This window comes from Bos mutus, chromosome 5 (genome assembly GCF_027580195.1).
Source record: "Bos mutus isolate GX-2022 chromosome 5, NWIPB_WYAK_1.1, whole genome shotgun sequence".
In the NCBI taxonomy this organism is placed as follows: Eukaryota; Metazoa; Chordata; class Mammalia; order Artiodactyla; family Bovidae; genus Bos; species Bos mutus.
The window spans coordinates 106575220-106587188 of record NC_091621.1 but is presented as its reverse complement, the minus strand read 5'-3'; the positions used below and the strand labels follow the sequence as shown (position 1 = coordinate 106587188).

General features: G+C 47.5%; 1 pseudogene; it reads left to right on the top strand.

Moving 5' to 3' along the window:
* Window positions 1–11455: 11455 nt before the first annotated feature.
* LOC138988070 (U4 spliceosomal RNA) lies at window positions 11456–11585 on the top strand (annotated as a pseudogene).
* The last annotated feature ends 384 nt before the right edge of the window (window positions 11586–11969 follow it).

The following is an 11969-nucleotide window of genomic DNA, read 5'->3' as shown; positions in this document are numbered from 1 at the left end:
CCAATGCATGAAAGTGAAAAGTCAAAGTGAAGTCGCTCAGTCATGTCTGACTCCTAGTGACCCCATGGACTGCAGCCTACCAGGCTCCTCTGTCCATGGGATTTTCCAAGCAAGAGTACTGGAGTGGGGTGCCATTGCCTTCTCCGGTTATCTGCTTAGTCATGTCCAACTCTTAAACGACCTCATGGACTGCAGCCCGTCAGGCTCTTCTGTCCATAGGATTCTCCAAGCAAGAATAGTGGAGTGGGTTTCCATTTCCCTCTCCAGGGGATCTTCCCAACCCGGGGATCGAACCTGCATCTCCTGCATTGCAGGAGGATCTCAACTGCCGAGTCATCGGAGAAGGCCTCGTTTCCCTCGAGTATTGTTTAAACTTTTCTGAAAGGACCTTTGAGGGATGTGATTTACTGTCCCCCAAGGCAATGGAAATAAAACCAAAAATAAACAAATGGGATCTAAGTAAACTTACAAGCTTTTGAGCAGCAAAGGAAACCATAAAAAAAAAAAAAAAAAAGGAAAGAAATGGGAGAAAACATTTGCAAATGATGTGACTCAGTTCAGTTCAGTTCAGTATCTCAGTCATGTCCGACTCTTTGCGACCCCATGAATCGCAGCATGCCAGGCCTCCCTGTCCATCACCAACTCCCGGAGTTCACTCAAACTCACGTCCATCGAGTCGGTGATGCCATCCAGCCATCTCATCCTCTGTCGTCCCCTTCTCCTCCTGCCCCCAATCCCTCCCAGCATCAGGGTCTTTTCCAATGATGTGACTAACAAGGGCTTAATCTCCAAAATATGCAGTCCACTCATACAACTCAACAATAATAACAAAAGAAACCAACCAATTCAATTGAAAAGTGGGTAGAAGACTTTAATGGACATTTCTCCAAAGAAGACACACATGAAAAGATGCTCAGTATCACTAATTATTAGAGAAATGCAAATGACAACCACAGTGAGGTGCCAGCTCACACTGGTCAGCATGGCCATCCTTGTATGGCTGAGTCCCCTTGCTGTTCACCTAGAACTATCACGACATTGTTAATCGACTATGTCCCAATACAGAATAAAAAGTTAAAAATGAAAAAGAATGGCCATCACTAAAAAGTCTACATATAACAAATGTTGGAGAGGGTGTGGAAAAGAGGAAATGCTCCTATACTCTTGGTGGGAATGTGAGTTGTTGCAGCCAGTATGGAAAACAGTATGGAGGTTCCGCAGAAAACTAAAAATGGAATTGTCATATGATCCAGCAACCCCACCCCTGGGCATATACTGGGACATGTATGTATTACACAGAATTAAAACTGTAATCCAAGAAGATGCACACACCTCCAGGCTCACAGCAGTACTATTCACAACAGCCAAGACATGCGAGCAACTCAAATGTCCATCGTTGGGGGAACAGATAAAGAAGATGTGGTACATGCATACAATGGAACACTGAATCATCAAGACAAAAAAGACGAAATAATGCCATTTGCACAAACGTGGATGCCACTAGAGATTACCGTACTAAGTGAACTAAGTCAGAAAGAGAAAGACAAATACCGCATGATATTGCTTATAGGTAGAATCTAAAACACGGCACAAATGAATGTGCCTACAAAACAGAAACAGACCCACACTCATAGAGATCAGGCAGAAGGAGAAGGGGGTGGCAGAGGATGAGGTAGTGAGATAGCATCACTGACTCCATAGGCTTGAATTTAAGCAAACTCCAGGAGGTAGTGGAGGGCACAGGAGCCTGGCATGCCGCAGTCCATGGGGTCGCAAAGAGTCAGACACAACTTAGTGACTTAATAACAACAGCAACATAGAGATCAGATGTGTGGTTGCCACGGGGAAGGGGGGAGGGAGAGGGATGGACCTGAAGTTTGGGGTTGGTGGATGCAAGCTATTACATTTAGAATGGATAAACAACAAGGTCCTGCGATACAGCCCAGGGAACTATATCAGATCTCCTGGGATATATCATAACGGAAAAAAATATTTAAGAAGAATCTATATATGTGTATAACTGAGTCAATTTGCTGTACGGCAGAGACTGACCCAACATTGTAAATCAACTTTACTTCAATAAACGACATACACACACACACAAGAAGAGACCATGGAAACCGTATTCCTTGCGTTCTAGCATGCTTCAGAATATGTGTCCATGGCCTTTACACTTTAAATCACTCAGGCTGGCTATAATATTATTGGATCCTGCTTTCTTTCCTGGAGGACAACGTCAGCTCGCTCCAGCACCAGATGTTGCTATAGAGAATTCTGAGGTCATCCTTATGGGTGACATTAGCCTTTTGCCAGGATGTTCAAAGAATTCTTTTATTAAAGTTCAGTAACATTAGTAAGATGAGAATTCTGCATCAGTTTTTCCCAGGACACAATTTACTCTTTCTTTTGTGTGTGTGCATGTGTGCGTGTGTGCCCTTTCTTTTGTGAAATTTAATTTTCATTTTTTAAGTTACATGTTACATACATAAGTTACATGTATACATAGCTTAAAGGAAACTAGTCCTATAAGACTTATAATTTAAAACACCAGTCACCTGTAGTCGCTCCCCAGAAGCAGACATTTTCAACTGTTTCCTTTGGTATTTATCTCTGTGGCTCTGTGGTAAATACTGTGGCCAGCCCACCCAACTCCCATTTCTAACTCTCTTTTCTTTCACAGCACTCCAGCTAGGGTGGGCAAGTGGCCAGCAGACACAGAGAGAAGTCTGCCATGACGTTCCTGAAAAGATGGTTTATTTCCTGATACAGATGTTACCTCTCTCCTTTCTTCCTGCTGGAATATGGATGTGGTGGCTGGAGCTGCACCTGTCATTTTGTAACTCGAGGTATCAAGCTTAAAGGGCAAGGAGAATCTCAAGACATTGGCTGTCAAAGCATCGAGCCTCTAAACTAATCCTAGCAGCTACATACTTCCGTAATTCTTGTTATATGGAGCAGAGAAAGGAAGAGAAACAGTTTAAGCCTTTGAAATTAGCGTTTATGATTTTGTTGTTACAGTTTTTTTTTAAAGGCAAAGGTCTTTCTAACTGATACATCCCTTATAATTTAAAATTATAAATAAATACTGCCATTTTTTAAGTTACAGATAACTTTTGGAAGCTGAGGATTTAGCTCTCTTCCTTACTCCCCCCCAATACCCAGTCTCCTTTCCCCTGCCTACCCAACCTCTGCTCTGTTTATCAGAGGTTCTCCACCTCATATCCTGTATGCAGAATTCTGCAAATATTTGGGGGAGATAGGGGATGTTGGGCTCAGTTCTCTATCCTTCCCTTCTCTCTGAGATCCTAGCCCTTGTGGCTCTAAGTTTTGCTCACCAGCCTCACAAGATGGTCAGAAGCTTTGCTGTCTTCTCTATAGCCCTCTGCCGAGGCCGTCTGTTCCAGCTGTCCCAATTCCCAGCTTCTTGCCAGACTCCCAAATGAGCAGATGGCCAGGGGCAAAGCTTCTCTCGGAGGTGGTTCCCCTGCACCTAAGAGCATGCAGGATCTTCGCTCCCTGGCCAGGAACTAAACCTGAGCCCCTTGCACTGGAAGACAAAATCTTACCCCTCGGACTGCCAGGGAAGTCCCCCTTAAACTTGATTTCTTCCAAAGCTTTTAATGCCTTCAAACACATTGCTTTTGTGGTTCTGTTGTTTGACTGGGCATTACATCCGGCTTTTCCAGATCACAGATCTTGGTAGTATCACTGATGCTCTGTAAACTTCCCTATCAGAGCTAGAGAGAGAACTCCCCACAACTCCTTGTCAAGTGGACATCCAACCACTGTCCCCTAAGTTTTTTCTGAGGTGTCAATCTCTCTGGATTCTGCAGCTTCTGGACCTGGCCACATCTGCTTAGGGTTCATCTTCTCTGGGTCTGTTCGATGAGTTCCTCTCATCTATCTGCCATTCAGCTTCCAAAGTGTTATCACCATCTCTTTCCTATTTTCCCTTCTGTCCTTGAGAATTAACGCCTCTAAAAACTTCTGTTTTCTGTCATTTTGGTTGAGATTTGTAAGAAGGGAGAGGTGGTTCTTCAACATAAGATCTCAACCTTGCTGCCAGGCTGTGTAGGAAGGATTAGCATCTTGTTTTACAGATAAAGAAATTGAACCTCAAAGAAATTGCTGGACATGTTGAGGTCAGTGTACCAGTTCAGTTCAGTTCATTTCAGTCGCTCAGTCGTGTCCGACTCTTTGAGACCCCATGAATTGCCTCCCTGTCCATCACCAACTCCCGGAGTTCACTCAAACTCATGTCCATCGAGTCGGTGATGCCATCCAGCCATCTCATCCTCTGTCGTCCCCTTCTCCTCCTGCCCCCAATCTCTCCCAGCATCAGGGTCTTTTCCAGTGAGTCAACTCTTCACTGCAGGTGGCCAAAGTATTGGAGTTTCAGCTTTAGCATCATTCCTTCCAAAGAACACCCAGGACTGATTTCCTTTAGGATGGACCGGTTGGACCTCCTTGCAGTCCAAGGGACTCTCAAGAGTCTTCTCCAACACCACACTTCAAAAGCATCAATTTTTCGGCGTTCAGCTTTCTTCACAGTCCAACTCTCACATCCATACATGACCACTGGAAAAACCATAGTCTTGACTAGATGGACCTTTGTTGGCAAAGTTAATGTTTCTGCTTTTAATATGCTATCTAGGTTGGTCATAACTTTCCTTCCAAGGAGTAAGCGACTTTTAATTTCATGGCTGCAATCACCATCTGCAGTGATTTTGGAGCCCAGAAAAAGAAAGTCAGCCACTGTTTCCCCATCTATTTCCCATGAAGTGATGGGACCGGATGCCATGATCTTCGTTTTCTGAATGTTGAGCTTTAAGCCAACTTTTTCACTCTCCACATTCACTTTCATCAACAGGCTTTTTAGTTCCTCTTCACTTTCTGCCATAAGGGTGGTATCATCTGCATATCTGAGGTTATTGAGATTTCTCCCAGCAATCTTGATTCCAGCTTGTGCTTCTTCCAGCCCAGCATTTCTCATGATGTACTCTGCATAGAAGTTAAATAAACAGGGTGACAATATACAGCCTTGACGTACTCCTTTTCCTGTTTGGAACCAGTCTGTTGTTCCATGCCCAGTTCTAACTGTTGCTTCCTGACCTGCGTATAGGTTTCTCAAGAGGCAGGTCAGGTGGTCTGGTATTCCCATCTCTTTCAGAATTTTCCACAGTTTATTGTGATCCACACAGTCAAAGGCTTTGGCATAGTCAATAAAGCAGAAATAGATGTTTTTCTGGAACTCTCTTGCTTTTTCCATGATCCAGCGGATGTTGGCAATTTGATCTCTGGTTCCTCTGCCTTTTCTAAAACCAGCTTGAACATCAGGAAGTTCATGGTTCACGTATTGCTGAAGCCTGGCTTGCAGAATTTTGAGCATTACTTTACTAGCATGTGAGATGAGTGCAATTCTGCGGTGGTTTGAGCATTCTTTGGCATTGCCTTTCTCTGGGATTGCAATGAAAACTGACCTTTTCCAACCCTGTGGCCACTGCTGAGTTTTCCAAATTTGCTGGCATATTGAGTGCAGCACTTTCACAGCATCATCTTTCAGGATTTGAAAGAGCTCAACTGGAATTCCATCACCTCCATTAGCTTTGTTCGTAGTGATGCTTTCTAAGGCCCACTTGACTTTACATTCCAGGATGTCTGGCTCTAGGTGAGTGATCACACCATCGTGATTATCTTGGTCGTGAAGATCTTTTTTGTACAGTTCTTCTGTGTATTCTTGCCACCTCTTCTTAATATCTTCTGCTTCTGTTAGGTCCATACCATTTCTGTCCTTTATCGAGCCCAGCTTTGCATGAAATGCTCCCTTGGTACCTCTAATTTTCTTGAAGAGATCTCTAGTCTTTCCCATTCTGTTGTTTTCCTCTATTTCTTTGCATTGATCGCTGAGGAAGGCTTTCTTATCTCTCCTTGCTATTCTTTGGAACTCTGCATTCAGATGCTTATATCTTTCCTTTTATCCTTTGCTTTTCACTTCTCTTCTTTTCACAGCTATTTGTAAGGCCTCCCCAGACAGCCATTTTGCTATTTTGCATTTCTTTTCCATGGGGATGGTCTTGAGCCCTGTCTGCTGTACAATGTCATGAACCTCTGTCCGTAGTTCATCAGGCACTCTGTCTATCAGATCTAGTCCCTTAAATCTATTTCTCACTTCCACTGTATAATCATAAGGGATTGATTTAGGTAATACCTGAATGGTCTAGTGGTTTTCCCTACTTTCTTCAATATAAGTCTGAATTTGGCAATAAGGAGTTCATGATCTGAGCCACAGTCAGCTCCCAGTCTTGCTTTTGCTGACTGTATAGAGCTTCTCCATCTTTGGCTGCAAAGAACACAATCAATCTGATTTCGCTGTTGACCATCTGGTGATGTCCATGTGTAGAGTCTTCTCTTGTGTTGTTGGAAGAGGGTGTTTGCTATGACGAGTGCATCCTCTTGGCAAAACTCTATTAGCCTTTGCCCTGTTTCATTCAGTATTCCAAGGCCAAATTTGCCTGTTACTCCAGGTGTTTCTTGACTTCCTACTTTTGCATTCCAGACCCCTATAATGGAAAGGACGTCTTTTTTGGGTGTTAGTTCTAAAAGGTCTTGTAGGTCTTCATAGAACTGTTCAACTTCAGCTTCTTCAGCGTTACTGGTTGGGGCATAGGCTTGGATTACCATGATATCGAATGGTTTGCCTTGGGAACGAACAGAGATCATTCTGTGGTTTTGAGATTGCACAGTGTACCAGATACAGTACCAAATTTATCTGCCTGCCTTTTTTGAGTTTGCTCAGCAGCCCCTAGTTAGGACTAATTTGTTAACCAACCCAGCAGAGCATAGAGGTGTCTGCCTCGCTGGAGCACCTAGAGGTGTTGGGAACAGCAGCAGAGGCACGCAAAGGGCCTTTGCAAGCCTGCCCATTGCTGCGTGCATGTTGAGTCCTGCACAGAGTTTGGTCTGGTAGTTGAAGCCACCAGCCACCTGACTTGAGTGATCACACAGCCCTGGGCTGACTACGTGACTCTCCCCAGCCTCTGCGGGCCATGCTGGAGGCCACACACAGCCCCTCTGCGTGTGTTGTCGGAGGAGTTGTCTGAGATGACGCAGGCAGAGCACCCAGCACATGCCAGACATTGATTACCATCTCCATGGACAGTCCTGTGGACTCTAGGACGAGAGGGCACCAGGATCCCTGGGTGGGCTTGTAACAACACAGGTGGCTGGACTCCATCCCTGGAGTTTCTGACAGGTCTGGGGTGGGGCCTGAGTACCTGCATTTCCCACAGGAGGTGCTGCTGCTGCTGATCTGAGAAGCCAACTTTGAGAAGCCCTGGGGAGGATCTTTTGGTTCGTACCGGCATCAGCGGCCTGGCACTGGGCAATGCTGGGCTCTGGCCTGGGGCTTCCGAGGTGGCTCAGTGGGCAAAGAATCCACCTGCAATGCAGGAGACACAGGAGATGTGGGTTTGATCCCTGGGTCGGAAAGATCCCCTAGACGAGGGCATGGCAACCCACTTCAGCATTTTTGCCTGGAGAATTGCCATGGACAGAGGAGCCTGGCAGGCTACAGTCTGTAGGGTCACAAAGTGTCAGACATGACTGAAGTGACTGAGTGCCCATGCATGAACTCTGGTCTCAAAAGCCTGCCCTCAGCTCACGATGACCTTGGCCACCCCAGAAATAGAGATGAGGATGGGGCCCATTCCTGGGGCACCTGTTTGCTCTGTCCGAGGAGGGTAGTGGGCAACACATGGGACTGGCAGCTTCCACCCTTACCCTGTCCTGGCTGCTGCCTGGTGTGGATGCTTCCCCATCAGATGGGTCCCGGAAGCTTGAATCCTCTTCTGCTGTAACCTTGAGGCCTTGTAGCCTCGTGATCCTCTTCTGCCTAGAGAGCTCCTGGCCCCAGGAGATGGGCCGCTGCTGGACAGTGCTGGGGAGGCCCCTGCCTCGGGCAGCTCTGGGTCAGGAGGCGAAACTTGGCTCTGTGTTCCGGCTCTGCCTCCCAATATGCGGATGGCAGTGGGCCAGCACCCAAGTTCTTGGGATGCCTGGGGGTTTTTGTTCTCTGCCCTGCCTGGCCTCTACCTGCCCCAACTCGGCCTGGTGACAGGGTAGGGATTTAGTCCGCTTTTCTCCCTCTTGGCCCCACTGACCAAGGGCTTCTGGAGGGGAGGCCCAGGCTTCATTCAAACACAGGGCCTGGAAGGTGCTGGACACTCAGGCAGTGTTGGATGACCGAATAATAAATGAATGAATGAGTGAATAAATGAAGTGAGGCTTCTCCAAAAATCTCAGCTCAAAGTGCCTTTTTACCTCTAAGTGGTTTGGTTTTGACCCCCGTTACAGTGTCCAACTGGAGAAGGAAATGGCAACCCACTCCAGTACTCTTGCCTGGAAAATCCCATGGGCAGAGGAGCCTGGTAGGCTACAGTCCATGGGGTTGCAAAGAGTCAGACATGACTGAACGACTTCGCTTCACTTGAAGGTGTCCAAGAAAGAGAAACCATGCTGCTCCTATGAAATGATGGAGTCTTACCTCTCACCTGACCTGCAGGTCAGCCCAGGAGGCAGGTGAGCTGGAGGTCACTGTCCCAGGATGGAGGTGGGGATGGGGTGTGACTGACTCAGGCCTGCGGGGTTCCTGCCACTCCCTGCACTCGGCTCCTCCAGCTCCCACAAAAGCCTGGCCTGAGTTGGTGAATTCCAGCGATGCTGAAATCCGAACGATAACAAAGGAGGGAGTGACCATCTTTCCTCTAGGACCGGTTTCTAAGCATGAAAGGCGTTTCATCTTGAGGGGCCAGAGTGGCAAGGATGCGCCTGGCAGAGGGGACAGCCAGTCCAGAGGCCCGGAGGCAGGGCTCTGGGGAAGGAATGAGCTCGGTCTTGACATGTCACACCTGGGGTACCTCCTGTGGGAGAGGTCCACGGAGGTCAGCAGAGTCACTGGGCTGGAGACCAGGACGTGGGGATGCTGTTGCCCTGGAAATGGTGTGGAGCAGTTCTCCCTGTGTAGATGAGAGGTTGGACTGAGCTCCAGGGCCCTGCAACATTCCGGGCCAGGCTGGGCTGGGGGAGCTGACAGCCCTCCTGTGATGCAGAAACAGGCCAGAGGAGAGGTCTGCGGGAAAGAGGCGGCAAGGAGGCTGTGGGCAGCATCGGACCCTGCAGGGGTCCAGGAGGGATCCCAGAAGCATGGGACCCAAGATGAGAGGCTGGAGGGAGGAAGAGGGGACAGGAAGTGTAGACCACAGCTCTCCTGAAAAGTGTGGCTAGCAAAGGGGAGTAGGGATGACCTGGAGCCAGAAGGGGATGAGCAAGCTTTGTTTCTTGTTTGGTTTGTTTTCAGGTTGATTTTTGGGTTCTAAGTGTCAGAAACCCAATTCACATTCCCATAGACACAGGGGCTTTGTTGGCTGGTGGAATAGGTTACTGTGCTGTTGTTTAGTTGCTAAGTTGTGTCCCACTCTTTGCGACCCTGTAGACTGTAGCCCACTGGGATCCTCTGTCCGTGGGTTTTCCCAGCCAGAATATTGGAGTGGGTTGCCATTTCCATCTTCAGGAGATCTTCTCGACCAAGAGACTGAGCCCGAGTCCCCTGCTTGGCAGGCAGATTCTTTGCCGCTGACTCACCGGGAAAATCAATGGAGTAGGTAGAAGATTCCAAATTGTAGGGAAGGAAAAATATCTTGGTTCCCTCTTAGGCTCTGTGGCTGGCCTGAGAATTAAACTGACCAATGGCAGATCAATAGGAGAGAAAAACTCATGCTTTGTTTAATATTTTTACATGTTCACAAGAGTTTTCAAAAGGAAAATGATGACCCCAGGAAGATCTTAGGTCCCAAAGCTTATATATCTTTTTACATGAACTTTATGGAGATGTGATGGGATGAAGGGGCTGGGGCTGGGGCAGTAAATTGTGGGTCAGTGACTAGGAAATACGTGGGAGAAACTAATAGAAAATCAGGATAATTTTAGCAGCTTGCTTGTACAGATCCCTTTCAGCATTACCCCCCTCTCTTCTCTCCACCCAGTCTCTGGTGACAAGACGCTCTCTTCCTGGTGCAGAAGGGCACGCTTCTCTTGGGAAATGTGTGACTTGCCTTTAGGTGGGAAGGGGAGAGCCCTTCCTGCATCTTCTATTTCTCAAATATCTTCAGCTCAGAGTAATCTATGTTCCAAAGTGGTGTATTTGGGGGTAGCATCTTCTGAACCCCTTCAAAACCAAATCTTTTCAAGGATAACCTCTTATTTAACCTTTTCTTGCTTTTGTATTTTATCATGTATGCTTTCCATCTGTACACAGCAACTATAATACTTGGTTGTAACGAAATAGATTTGTGGGGACATAGCATTTGTTTGATATACAAAATTTTAAAAATTCTATATCTGTAATTACCTATAATAGGACACCACTGCCAAAATAATAAAAATCACTTTCATAAAAAAAAAAAAAAAAAATCTTGGGGAAGGCAAAAGTGCCCTGAGCCTGAGGCTCACGTGCTGCCCCATGCCACCCCCTGCCCATCAGGAGCAGAGGGCTCTCCCCCCACCCCTCTGACTTTTCTCTCATCCCCCACCCCACACTCCCCGTCCTGTAGATCAAGTCCTTCCATGTGGTCAGAAACGGCCCTGCCAAAGGCTTCCATTTCCACCTGGGACATTTCTTGCCCCAGGGAAACATTGCATTCTCTTCCTTGGCTCCAGTTTGCAAAATCCCCGATGCAGGTCCTGACTGGTCCTCCTGGCCAGTTGTCTGTGGTTTGGACACACGATGGCTGATCAGAGTGTCCCCTCCTTCTGGGAAGACCCTCCCCATCAGTGACCATCTAGTGTGGCAGGAAGTGGAAAAGCCGTAAGGGTCTCGGGCAGGGACCCTCAGATGGTGCTGGGGCCAGAATGACCTCAGTCCCAGGCTGCTGACCAACCTCTCAGAGGACAGACACTCATTTTTGGTTATGTCAGTGCCTCCAGGGAACTCCAGCCCTGCCCCCTGACCTGCTGCCTCTCACTTCTCCTACTGGGGTTCCACAGGAATTGGGGAGGGCACTGGGGCCCCTTGACTGATAACCCCCAGAGGCTGGGGTAGGAAGCCCCTGGTGAGGTGGGGGGCAGACATCTGGAGCCAGGCTCAGGCCTGGCCCCAGGAAACAGCCTGGCTGGAGACCCACCTGGCCCCTCCACTCTTGGGGCCCCTCTTCTTTCTGTCATTTGGTCTTTGTTTGCTCCCCCAGAAAGATCTCTGGTAGGGGAAGATCCCATGAGCCTCAGAGCAACTAAGTCTATACGCCACAACTACTGAAGCCCTGGGTCCTAGAGCCTGTTGTCCACAGCAAGAGAAGCCCCTGCAATGAGAAGCCCACTTGCTGCAGCTAGAGAAAAAGCCCACGCAGCAATGAAGACCCAGCACAGCCAAAAATAAATAAACAGTTTAAAAAAAAAAAAAATCAGCTTTGCGCAGTGGCAGTATCGTAGCCAATGAGGTTTATCCGAGGCGCGATTATTGCTAAAAAAAAAAAAAAAAAAATCAACAACAACAAAGGCCCTTAAAGCTGGGCTTTTCAAAGGGCACTGAAGTCCCAGGTTAGTGACGATCCAAGAACCCGGCTCCTGGCAGAAGCAGGCACACGTCCTCTTTAGAGGGAAAAGTCCCCAGTGTGAGCTCTCTGGATTTCCAGATTAAGTTCAACAACATGTGACTTTAAACCACACACACACGCACACACTCTGAGAACTGAAATGTTCAGTCACTCAGTCGTGTCCAACTCTTTGCAACTCCATGGGCTGCAGCATGCCAGGCTTCTCTGTCCTTCACTATCTCCCAGAGCTTGCTCAAACTCATGTCCACTGAGTCAGTGATGCCATCCAATCATCTCGTCCTCTGTTGTCCCCTTCTCCTCCTGCCTTCAATCTTTACTAGCATCAGGGTCTTTTCTAAGGAGTCAGTTCTTCGCATCAGGTGG